This window comes from Protopterus annectens, chromosome 8.part1 (assembly GCF_019279795.1).
Source record: "Protopterus annectens isolate FY-2018-M chromosome 8.part1, PAN1.0, whole genome shotgun sequence".
NCBI classification, from domain to species: Eukaryota; Metazoa; Chordata; order Ceratodontiformes; family Protopteridae; genus Protopterus; species Protopterus annectens.
The window spans coordinates 5582949-5595000 of NC_056742.1; positions in this window are offsets into that span (position 1 = coordinate 5582949).

The following is a 12052-nucleotide window of genomic DNA, read 5'->3' on the forward strand; positions in this document are numbered from 1 at the left end:
CCAGCTCAGACAAAGCTGGATCCATACTCTTTTGCCACTGGGGTGCAGGGAAGCCTTTCTTAATGTAAGATGGCTGGTTTACTGCTTGAGTGTAACAAAAACATGCTAAATTCAGCAGGTCAAAATCTAGACTACACTATCTAGGCTGAAAATGCAGTTCAAAACAAATGCAGAAGATATGCATTCACAACAGTAACAAGGCAGAAAAAATGCAGTGATAAGATACAATTTAAAAAGTGCAATGGAGACACAAAATATACTTATTTTCTATATGCATAAATCTCAAGTGTTTCCCCAATGTAAACAGACCAGGCTACTTTCCACTGCAGTAGATGAAACATCCTCTAACCTTGTGATGTAAAAAAAGTGCTTGCTAGAGTATAGGAATACATTACTTTATCCATCAGCTAGCTAGAAAATGAATTCAGATTAAGTAAATCAGTAGAACAGACAATGAAGGGAAAATGTCTTTTTCAATACAAGCACAATGAAAGGCAAATAAATAATTCAATATATCAACAGCAGTGAAGAAAAGGAGGAGCTTATTAAGCTCCATTTACAGTAGGGGCAAGCAGCTTAAAATCACCAGGTTTAAAAATATCAACAATGGGTAGGGTATGTGGTGAACACTTGCAGGGAATCACCAGCAGTGGTTTAGTTTATGCAGGCTTTAAATCTTTTCAGCAAAAGACAAAGGACCAGAAATTTACTGCATATTAAATATCAATCAAGAGACAATTAACCAATGAAAAACAGTGAAATGTGCAGCCTAGATAAATTGTCTACTTCTCACATAGAACAAGAAACACCAAGCCAAGCAGATTTTTTAAAACAGAAAACAAAATGGAGAAGGTAAAACAGAAAGCAACTCTATCAGTCACAGACAAAATATATAGGTTTACTTTACTCAAACAGCAGGGAATCACCAGTAGTGCTTTAGTTTATGTAGTCTTGAAATCTTATGACTAGAGCCCTGTCTGACTGAGTTTGTGGCAGTTCAGGTGGATGTAAAAGAGCATATGGTAATTACCAGTAAGATAAGTCTTTATTATATACTTATATTCACTCATAGTTAATTACACCTTATTTAAAATATAAAATAAACCCATTACATATTTCCATTCATATTGTCAATTGCACTTTTCATTCCTTGATTTTATTTTATGCATTAACACCACCCCGTTCATTTTAACCCACTCAACCTTCAGTCATAGCTACAACTTTACTTTTTCAATCTATAATTCCTGTTTTATTATACTATATATATTTCTTTGCAAGCTGCTAACCTAATATGCTGGATACATACAAATACCCTTATCTTATAGTCAGCCTTTTCCCAATCTAACCTCTCGTTGTATCCATGCAATGCTACCATTTCCATGCATACCTCCTGGATCCAGTTTCCTCCCATAGCTACTTCTGTCTCAAAATGTCTTTATTCTTCACACTCTAATAATCCATGTGGCATACTTTCCTCTTCCTTCACACAAAATCCCAAAATGCCATGGCAATGTCTGTATTGGTCAAGTTCTCCACAAACTCAAACCAAACAATCAATACTGCACGGAAAACCACACTATTTTATAAGAAGATTGTATTAAATACCTTTACCTTTACAAGACTTCTTTAGAAGACAAAGCAATCACATTCTCCTGCTGTTTAGAAAGCCTTACTGTTACATAAGAACACGACGACTGCCTTTTAATACTTAATCATACAAACATTAAAACCTATATCTTTAAACAATCTATTAATAATCTAAATTGTTATAATATTATCAAATCTTATTGCTCACTTCCTTTTGTATTTAATCATACTATCTATATTTATATTCATACAACTTTCATTTAAAAATTTCTTGCATTAAATTCAATGTCCCCCTTAAAGAGGTACTGCCACTTATACCAGGGAAAATAGTAGCCTTCAGTTCCAAGAGCCATTTTGTTTCTTTATTTCTACAATGCCATCATAGTCTCCTCCTCCAATATTAATGATAACATTATCAACAGCATATAACAAACTGTAGTGTGCCTATACAGAGAGCATTTTCTTTATCTTTCCCTTTTGTGGCATATATGTGTTCACTAATTCTTTTACTCAATCTTCTTGTAGTTTTCCCTATATAGAAACCTTCACAAGTGCTACATGTTACTATATAAATGATTCCATATGAACTGAAATTAAAGTGACATGGAGACACAATACTTTTATCCCAGAATGCTACTGTGATTTATGTCCCTTTGTTTATATATCTACAGTATGAAAGGTTTTCAAATCTATATGTTCCCTTTTTCTTAAAACTGTTAGACAAAAATAACAGAAAACAATTGCTAAACATTTTAAGTTACAACTTCTCATACAAATAAAAGCGAGTTTTAGACCTAAAACTCTAATAGTATTATATAATAACCAACTTAATACATCCAGGCTAGTACCTCCTTGCCTTCTCAAAACATCCATCAACATATACTACCTTTAATCTGTTGCTTGAATCAATTTTCTAAGGTACAAAGTCAAGCACTGCACATTAGCATCCCAACTGTACCACAAACTGTGAGGGGGCTTAAACATATATGTTGTTACATTATTAGTCTTACTCCAAGGTCACTTCCATTCATAAATATTTGGTATAAAAAAACACTAAAATATGACTCAGGTTTTCTCAAAGGGCCTTAGCCTTGGAATAAAAAACACAGACTAAAATGCAAACATATAACCATTTATAGTATATGCAGTGAGCATTCACAAATCAGAAAAGACCTGTTATCCTTGCTTATGCTAACACAGTACAAGAAATGTGGCCTGAAGCATGTAAAGAGAAACCATCACCATCACAGAATATGTTGCTATTTAGCAAATATTCTTCTTAAGTGGTAAAGACATTTTCAACATGAATGTCTATATCCTTTAGCTCACTTAATACTTTCTAGTGTCTTACAATGAATAAATATTTGAAGAATTAATTTAATGTTTTTCATTAGTAGTTCTGAACAAAGGATGAGTCAAATTACTCCATCAAGAAACATTGTTTCGCATGGGAGTGTCGAGCATGTTTGTGAATGTTTTGAGCAAATCATGAACAACACCCACACTGGATGCTGTAAAGATAAATTATAAACTTCCAAAAACGTGAAGCCAATAGAATCATTCAAGACATTACTAGAGAATACAGTATTAATATTTAATTTCTGATCCACTTGCAACAATTCCCTTATTCAGCCAGTAGTGGAAAATGCCCATTCTGAAGAAGTCCATGTGTATTTATTGACAAAAGTCCTAAATAAATCATTTACTCAACCTGCCTCATTGGTTCTTTGGCATGAAAGCTTTTTGATATAACATGGGTTTATAGCTGTCATGGACATCTGTCCATTTGAATTAAAATGTGTTCATTTATTTGTAACAAAAACTAGTGCTAGCATCAAACAACTCTTATATTGCAAATACATTTATATTGCAAATACATTTACAGCCTAATTTTTATGTTTCTTCAGGAGGGGCAGTAACAATGGCTGTTTGCTATATGACTGCAACAAGATTTTTTATGCCACACTTATGAATTACTTGAAGGTCTCTGCCCATCACCAAAGTGCAAACACAAATTAAGCTTTTTTGGCAAACTCAAACAACTAAAGATAACTTTGGCTTATGGTCTTCTATTGTTTAGAAAGAATCACATGTACTTTTTGAATATAGCTGTTTCAGCATTAATCTATGTGAATAAAAATTCAAAAGTGTTGACATCAGTTGTAGTGCCACATGAATTGCTATTATCTTCCACAGCTTTTCAATTCTGTACTGCAGTATCAATTACAAAAGCATTAGCCAGGAAGACTTCTTCAGTGTCATTTTACCCTTAGTGGCCAAAACTATTCTGTATGCCAATATTGCAGAGAGAAGGTATGGAAGCTAGATGACGCATGCCCCATGTTATTGTCTTTGACCAAATCCTTTTTGCAAGCATCACTCATAGTCTAAGTGTCAGTAAAAGACTGTCCATATCTCTAAGGAAATGAATAAATCTAGACATTTTTTTCTGATTTCTATCACCTCTTACTGGAACTGATTTACCAAAAAAAAAAAAAAAAAATTAAGCATCATAACAACCTTTAGACAATTATGTTCAAAATCATTGCAGATGACTAATATCTGATAATTGTCTACATAAATTGTCCTGGTATTACCTACAGCATGAGCAGTGCTATTTATTGAAGCATCCACTTTCACAGCCATTTTACATTAGTGTCAAATATTTCCAGCAATTGTAAATATTTCCATCTCTCACTCCAATATTGAGATTTTTGGTAAGAAAAATAAGAACCCAGAAAATTCCTTACATCCACAGATTGTGATCTGTTTTGTTTTTCAAATTCAACAGTTTTCTCATACAGCAAATTTCCTTTTACATTCACATGCCTTACCATAAGCTTTAGACATGTTATCCAAAATGACTGTTCATTTGTTGCTATTCTTTCGGCAGCTTAATTTTGGAATGAACGCCAAAGGTCTTATTTTTAATCCCAAGAATTCTTTCACATGCTTTGCCTAAATATAAGCCAAAGTATTCATCACCAGTATAATGCACTGTAGCTAATAGCCATGCATTAAATCAGTAAAAGCTGACATTCTGTGCTATGAAAACAAGCAATGACAATATGTCTAAGTTATTTCATCATGCAATCTTATTATCACAAACCATGAAAGGCCTAGAGGTTAAAATGTACATATATTAACTCATAAGTGACACACTGTCATTAGGCACACTTATTTGTCTTGCAATTTTCAATCTAGCTCCCCGATATTGGCACTCACAATGTGGGGATATATACATACATATATATATATATATATATATATATATATATATATATATATATATATATATGGATCTACCTGTCTACATCGAAACTTCAGAAGACCGAAAACGACTTCACCGACGCCAGAAGATCGACAAGGCAGAAGACCGACGGAGGAAGACACCGACGCTGAGAACACTGAGATGGGGAAAGGATAAGTATGCGGTAGTGACGGACGTTAGGGTGCGAGTAAGGTAAGTGTGCGATGTTGAAGGTGTGTAGGGATAGGGGTGGGATAAGTGAGTTAGGGTTAGGGCGCGGGTTAGGTAAGGGTGCGAGTAAGGTAAGTGTGCGATGTTGGCGGTCTGTAGGGATAGAGGTGGGATAAGTGAGTTAGGTTTAGGGCGTGGGTTAGGTAAGGGTGCAGTAGTGATAGTTTTTGGGTTAGGGGCGGGTTAAGTGAGTTAGGGTTAGGGCACGGGTTAGGTGAGTGTGCGATAGTGACGGACCTTAGGGTAAGGGTTTGGGTTAGGGTTGTAGATAGTTGTGTATGTATGGGTTAGTGTTGGTTTGTAAGGATTTTGGTGTGCTTGTGTTCTGTGTGTGGGTTTTGGATAGGGGATTTGTTTTGTTTGTTGTTATGATGTGTCGAGTGTATGAGGTGTCGTGTTTGTGAACTGTCGATTATGTGGTGTCGGTGAAGTCATTTTCGCTCTTCTGAAGTTTTGATATATATACACATATATATATATATATATATATATATATATATATATATATATATATAAAAAATGAAATTTCTTTCACTATGGGTGGTAGAGGATTGAGCTGCCACTACACAGGTAATGGAGGTGGTAAAGTATTGGTATGATCATGGTTTCTATTTTTGATAAACCAATAGGACCCTTAAAAAATGTATACATCTACAGGCATATACCTGACAGACTGAAGAGGAAAACAGTAAATAGTGCTTTATACATGCAGGTTAATTACAAAGGGAGGCGTTAACTCTTTCCAGTTGTTTGGAAGTGGTCATTAGAATGTTGTGGGGTGGATCTCGAAAATGGAGTGGTAATTAACTAAATCAAACTGGCTGTGTATTTTAGGTGTTTGTAAGGGGCCTGGACATAACAAGAATGTTTTCTCCAAGTAATAGCATAAGAATCTTTTAGAATGATCACAGTGACTTTGGATGTTGCCAAAGAAATTTTAACTGGCAAAGTATAACATTTGCCTGCATATATGAAAACAACATTACAGACTTTTTTGTGATGAAAGCCTAAGTGCTAAGTGGAAACTTGAATTTTATTGAAAAAAAGCAATATTTTTTCTGCTGTATTTAGCCATGTTATACATCTAATATAAATGAAGATAAAATAGATATTTTATTTATCCGTAGTCTTTTTGTTATAATTTATCATTAGATAAGCATACACCAGAGATTGAAAGATATAGTAGTTTGATTTCAAGATTTCTAATACTGATAAAACGTTTGCTGTATTTTATTATTAACTACATTATTTCTTTCATCATTTACTTTTAAATCTAAGGATTAAAAAAACAGCTCTCAAATGCCTCAAGTACATTAGGCTACAGTTTTGAAAATATGCAGAAATGGGACATGGGTATGAATGACACCAATGCGAGCAAACACAACACAATGGAGACTTTGGTGCTGCCATTCTAGTTTCAGCCAAATTTTTAAAACAGCAATCCACTGATAGGTCAGTCTCCAAGCCCTACCCCATAGGAAAAAATACACAGTAGACACTGCAGATAAGGAAATGTGGTGATAGACTACTATTAGAGCACATCTCTATCTCCGGGGTAAAACATAGAAGATGCAGCTTGGGATCTGACAGCTTGTTATTCCATCTCATCTTCATTTTTAAGATGACATACAAACAGCATTTGGTCTTTGTTAAATGTAGAAAAGTAACATCTGCAACTCCAGAACTAAAAAAATATGAAAAACACAAAGTCAGGAATTTGACAGCTGTCATCACATATCATCTACCTTATTCAGATGGTATACAGACAGCACTTGGTCTTCATAAATTTGCAAAAAACATGATTTGAATCAGGAAAACTGACACATGCACAAAATATTAAAATAAAGCATTTGCTTAGATGTACATAAAAATTTAACAAGTGGGAATATGGAAATAGCTTGGAAAAGATCAGCAGTATAGAACAACAGCAGTAACAAAACTTGTAAGGAATATTTTCAAAAACTAATGCACCAAAATGCTTCAATTTCAGGCTATAAAATTATTTGCCTCTGTCAATGAAGTGGCAGGCTGAAAACATATGGCTTTTGTTCAGTTAAACAGAAAACTGCATCATGAATGAGTCTTGATGTTCAAATAGTTCAGGTGAATGGCAAAATGATCTGTCCCAGAGCTGAAGGGAAATTGTCTTCTCAAGGTTGATTGCATTTATGTATATAATCAATACAGGGATTGCAGATGCATCTTTTCTAACATCAGATCTAAAATGAGTGAAAGCTCTAAAATATGAAAATAAATCAAAGTAATATTTTTTCTCAGATAAACATTCTGAAAGAGAGCAGAAAAGAGATGTCATGTTATGTTAGCAGTGGACCAAAAACAGATGAGGAGGAAGTGTAAATAAGATGAAAAAGATGCATTAGGAGAGATCTCAGAAGAAATAAGTAACTGGGAAGTATGCAACTATAATACAAAATATAGACACTTACATGGGAATATGTGCACTCTCACAAATGCACTCTTCATTATACCTGTCCCAGTACTAACAAATGAATGCTTTCAAAACAAATCTGCAAATCTGTGGCCAGTGTACTGCAGAGTGAAATGAATCTTTCAATGAATAAAGTTCCCTTCCGGTGCTTCAGCTGTATATGCATAGTTATTTTGAACTTCAGCACACTTGCTTGATGTATCATTTGCTAATATTTGTTTGCTGACTACATGCTGTGATGTATATGAGCTTGGAAGGTTCATATTACTTTGTCAAACTTTCAAAAGTCCGAACGCTATATGGTCGATCCCATATGTTCGAACTATCAAAAGTTCGAAAACATCAAAAAAGAAAATAAAAAACAGAAAAAACCTACCTGATGATTGTAAGCAGGGGGCAAGCCCTCCTGCACCCCCCACACCCCACATTCTTTAAATATACCAAATCGGTGATTGCACTACAGTGCAGTAAAGGGAAATCTTCCCTTTCCGCACTGAACGGAAATCCCCATTGAAACATTCAAACTTTTCCAAGTTTGAATATATGGGTTCGACAATATGGTGTTCGAACTTGTTACCATTCAACAACGTAATATGCATCAGAGCTTGTCTGTTTTCACGAGATCATGCAATCTCAGAGGAAGAGACAGAGTTTGTTTTACATGTCAAATGATCACTCTTTCTTTGCAGTAACCTCAGAGTGAGTAAAGTGAAGCAAGAGAGTTGAAGGGGAGCTTGCCCCCTATGCAGGCCCTTGGTTTGAATGAAATTTCACAAGCAAATTCTTAAGTCTAATGTGGTAGCAGTTTTGTGCAGTTAGAACCAAGCAGCTGTGCTTTTAGAGCTCACATTTGAGTTATCCTAAGAGAGCTTACAGAACAGCAGTTCAGACTGTTCTTAGCAGTCACATTTAGTGGATGCAGTACTTGGGTGATGATGGATCATTGAGCAGAGGAAGGGTGAACTATATGCAATTGCTGTGCTACTTATGGATGTTAGCATCAGGACAGTGCTGTTTTAAGGGAAAGAGAAATGCAAAGGGCACACATCAGATATGTGCTGCGATTTGCAGTGAGAGATCACAGTGACGAAAGGGAAGACAGGAGATAAAATATATTCAGATGTGCACTGAGACAGAAAAGCTGACACTGGAATAAGTTACTCTGACAGACACGGCTATACAATATATTTGAAAATATTCCCTACGTATCAACAGGTTAGAACATATGCTTGAGGGAGGGGATGGGGAAAGAAATAGCATATGATTTGTTGCTTATCTGTGCATACAAGGTGTGTGTGTGTCTGTGTGTGTTAGCATGTGTCTGTGTGTGTGAGTGTGAGTGTGTGTGTGTGTGTGTGTGTGTGTGTGTGTGTGTGTGTGTGCGCGTGTGTTACACTGTTTAGCGAAATAACAAAAATATAACTCTTTCTGTGTCTGTGAGGGGTACCAGAAAGTGTTAAAATATTGCAACTGATCTGTGACTTACACAGAAATGCTTTGTGTGTGTATAAACATATATGCATTTTAAATATATATATATATATATAATTTTTTTTTTACATGCACACACGCACACACACACACACACACACAGACACACACACACACACACACACACAGACATGCAAGATGAACTCAGCAGCATAAAGGAGAAGGATAATTACAGTTCAGAATACTTGGCCAAGCTAGTCCACAGGAATAGGTCACAGAACTGAGAATATTTCTCTTCTCTGTTTAATTTACTGCCTATTTCTACATGCCAGTCCTTATTTGTATCTCAGTTGACCTACATCCTTTGTGAATGGCCTCACAGAAGTATTCAGTCAAGTCAAATAACAGTTTCCTTTTTGGGAATACTGATGCCAGTACAGCCTATCCTTGCAGGCCAGTTAATCTGTGTTCTGTATAACTGCTGTATTGCAACAGCTATGTTAGCTTTTTGTAAGTTACATGACAAAAGTTTTACCTGATTTGTTTGAAGTATGCATAAACTGATCTGACAATGCAAGTCACTTAGCAAGACAGTGCTTTGAGGCAAATGAGAATTTGGGCTAGGCTCCTCAACGGTTCCCTGCACTGCAAGCCTAGTAACTACCTATGAACCCCTATGTCTTACATATATTGTAGAAAATGGTAAACAGTTTAAGAATTAGTCACTGGAGCCAGTTGTCCAACCTAAAGTTTAGTTTGTGCTTCTTTATGAAGGTGGGGGAAAACATAAAACAACTCATACCTCATACCATGCTTTTTGGCCCCAAACCTGGACCGAACCACAAAAGGAGGGGGAGTATCAATATTCATCAAAGATACCCACACCTCCAGGTTGGTGGCACAGCATGAAGCATCAGAGACTATCCATGTGCAACTAACAGTGCGTAAAACTGCCTTCCAGTTTATAGCCTGCTACAGACCACCCTCCCAAACCCAGGAACCCCACTTGGTCTTCCTGAGAACACTGGAAAATATGAAGGTCTCTCCAAACACCATTATATCGGGCGACTTCAACTACCCAAACATAGACTGGGAGCATTACTCTAGCTCCAACACCCTAGCCCAAAGGTTCCTAGAATTTATAAACTCAAATGCTATGGAACAACTTGTTACCACTCCCACAAGAGGGGAAAACATACTGGACCTGATTCTCACCAACATGGGGACTCTATGCTCCAGACCAGAAGTGTATCCCTCACTGGTAAGATCAGACCATAAAATAATCTCACTGGATATTTACATCCCGACCCCACCCCCTGCCCAGAAAACCACAGTGAAAATCTTCTCTAAAGCAAATTTCACACTCCTCAAAACCGAGGTGGAATCCTTCAAAGCCCCCGGGCCAGTGGAAAATACGGCCCAGACCGCAGAATCCTTTATAAACGCATTCTATGAACACCTTCAGGAATGCATGGATCATGCAATCCCAAATAAAACCAAGACTCAATCCTCCAAAGGCAGACGTCCTGTCTGGTGGACCCCAGCCATAAACAAACTATACAATAGAAGGAGGAAGCTACTACATGACAGAGCAAAATCCCAAAAAGGAAAGGCATCTCTGATCAGTATTAGCAAAAAACTACGGGCACTCATAAAATCGTCTAAGGCCAGCTTCGAGAGAAAAATTGCACAGGACACTAAGGATAATCACAAGGCTTTCTTTAGTTATGTTAGGAACCTGGGTGGGAATTTCCAGATATGCTCAGAATTAGTCCAAAATTACAAAAAATACACTGAACCCACAGACATTGCCAGCATCCTAGCTAACAGGTTCAGTGCAAACTCCCCCCCCCTCCCACCAAAAGGGTAAATATCTATCCCAGCAGAGTGCTGCCCCCCTGACATCTCAGATGCTCAGGTAAGAGCCGCCCTCTCCAAAGCAAAAAAACACAGCATCAATGGGACAAGACGGTGTCCCGGGCTGCAACCTACATGAACTCCAAGAAGAGCTAAACCCAAACATAAAACTACTGTTCAGTCTCAGCCTTACTACAGGATATGTACCCAAAGAGTGGCGTACAGCAACAGTGGTCCCTCTCCACAAAGGTGGTGCATCAATGGATCCCAGAAACTATCGCCCCATAAGCCTGACTAGCTTGGTCTGCAAAGCTATGGAAAGGATCATCATGGACCTCATAAATAAAGATATTGGGGACCTACAGACACTGGATCCTACCCAGTTTGGCTTTGTTAAGGGCAGATCCTGCCTCTTAAACCTGGTCGATTTCTTTGAAACAGTCACCAAGGCCATTGACGAGGGGAAGGTGGTCCACACAGCCTACCTGGACCTCACAAATGCCTTCGATACAATACCCCACTTGGGCATTATAGATAAGCTCACCAGCTTAAATATAAACCCCTATGTCACTAGATGGGTTGCAAACTGGCTCAAGGACAGAACCCACATGGTTAGAATTGCTGGAGCCATGTCAGACTCCAAACCAGTTACAAGTGGCATCCCACAAGGCTCAGTCCTGGGGCCTCTCTTGTTCGGTACATATTTCTCGGAGGTACAGGCCAACATGGAAGGACTGTGGCTGACCAAGTTCGCAGATGACTGCAAACTGGGCACCATAATCAACTCTCCAGCTGACACAAGCATCCTTCAAAAGGGCCTCATAGAAACAGACAACTGGTGCCAGAGCCATGGCCTCAAGCTAAATGCCAAAAAGTGTATAGTCATCCCCTTTGGCAAAAACAAAGTGCCCACAAATTACCACATAGGTGGTAATCCATTAAGTACAGAAGAAGTAATTAGGGACCTGGGGACCCAAGTTGATAGCAATCTCTCATTTGACAACCACGTGGCCAAAGTGGTTAGAAAAACATTTTATATAGCCCACCTAATCATGAAGGGATTCACATCTAGATCAGGGGAGGTCATCATGCCTCTTTACTCATCTCTCATCAGGCCTATAATTGAGTACAATGCCCCTTTTGGGATGTACCTTACCAGACACCTTAAGCAACTGGAAAGACCCCAAAAGTACCTCACCAGGAGGATCAAAGGGCTCAAACAGATGCCATATGCTGCCCAGTTAAAG